General features: G+C 44.4%; 1 pseudogene; it reads left to right on the top strand.

The window, feature by feature from the left end:
- The first annotated feature begins 517 nt into the window (after positions 1–517).
- On the top strand, positions 518–1267 carry LOC111765162 (large ribosomal subunit protein eL18-like; annotated as a pseudogene).
- Positions 1268–1492: the final 225 nt, after the last annotated feature.

The raw sequence follows: 1492 nt of genomic DNA, 5'->3' as shown, positions 1-1492 counted from the left end.
TAAAATAATAATTTCTTCTACTAACATCATTCAACTCAACACTAAAACATAAAAAATGCCTGTGGCATACAGACTCTGCCTGTTGGTTCTATTCTTTCCTTGAAGGGTATTTTTGTTAATGATGAAAATGATATTTTAATCTTACTAGACCTGAACATTTTTCTCCATCTTGCAAGAGCTGCCTGCCCAGACAAAGCACGGTTTGATGGCCAGAAATCTCAGATTCTGTGGTCAGACCTGGAATTAAATCTTTGCTCAGGTACTTATCAGGTATGTGACTTTGGATAAGTTACTCCCTCTAAATTTTCTTTTTCTCCCTCTGAACGGGGCTAATAATAGCACTTAATAGCAGAATTGTTGAAAATATTAAAAAGATAATTCAAATGAAGCCCTTAGTAAAATATCTGGAGCATAGTAAGTGCTTAAGAAATCGTAGTTATTGTTAAAATTTTTCTACATCATGATGCGGTTTAAAAATGAATGGACACCCGGACCTGGTCAAGCAGGAGGCACCGTCATGGCAGTTGACATCCGCCACGAGACTGAACGGCTCGGTGCAAGGAGCCCAAGAGCCAGGACATCTACCTGAGCTGCTGCTGGTCAAGCTGTACAGGTTTCTAGCCAGACAACCAGCTCTACATTCAACCAAACTGTGCTGAAGCGGTTGTTCACGAGTCACACCAACCTTTTCCTTTCCCAGATGATCCGGAAGGTGAAACTTTCTGGTCCTGAGAACAAAGCAACTGTGGTTGCAGTGACCGTATATGCTTGGGTTTAGGATGTGCCCAAACGGAAAGCGTGTGCACTGTGCATGAGCAGCAGTGTCTGGAGGCTCCTAATCCCCCTCCTGCCCCCCTCCTGCCCCCTCCTGCCCCCCCTCCTTTCTTGGATTTGCATCCAAGGCAAGAGTGTCACCTTTGATCACCTGGCCCTGGACTCCTCCAAGGGCTCCGGCACCATTCTGCTCCCAGGTCCGCGCAAAGGCTGGAAGATATACCAGCACCTCGTCAGGGCCCTGGGAACCCCACACAGCTACACCAAACCCTATGCCTGCTCCAAGGGCTGGAAGTTCCAGCGCGCCAGAGACCAACGAGCAAGACAGAGCAGCCTCAGAGCCTGCCCTGCTATTAAAATGATTTTTGATGCATTAAAGAAGGAGGGGGGGGGGGCAAGGTGGAGGGAGGAGGAGAATGGACTAGAGATCAGAAAAATGTTATTAATCCTAACTTGGTTGGAAATTTACATTAGTTCCACAAATATCGAATGAGGTTTTTTTTATGTGAATGGTTGTAAATGGACTAGTCCCAGAGTGAAAGACTAATTTTGATTACAAAAGCCACACTAAACTACTAGTCTTCCAGTCTGAACTAAAGATGATCATATTTGGTTTTCTTATCTATAAGGTCTGGGAATGTTCAGCCATTTAGTGTTGATATAAGTAGACTGCTATCATTAATTTTCTGTTGTAGTTTAGTTTGGACTCAAAGTCATC

This window comes from Dasypus novemcinctus, chromosome 11, assembly GCF_030445035.2.
Source record: "Dasypus novemcinctus isolate mDasNov1 chromosome 11, mDasNov1.1.hap2, whole genome shotgun sequence".
NCBI classification, from domain to species: domain Eukaryota; kingdom Metazoa; phylum Chordata; class Mammalia; order Cingulata; family Dasypodidae; genus Dasypus; species Dasypus novemcinctus.
This window is presented reverse-complemented; position numbering and strand designations above follow the sequence as displayed.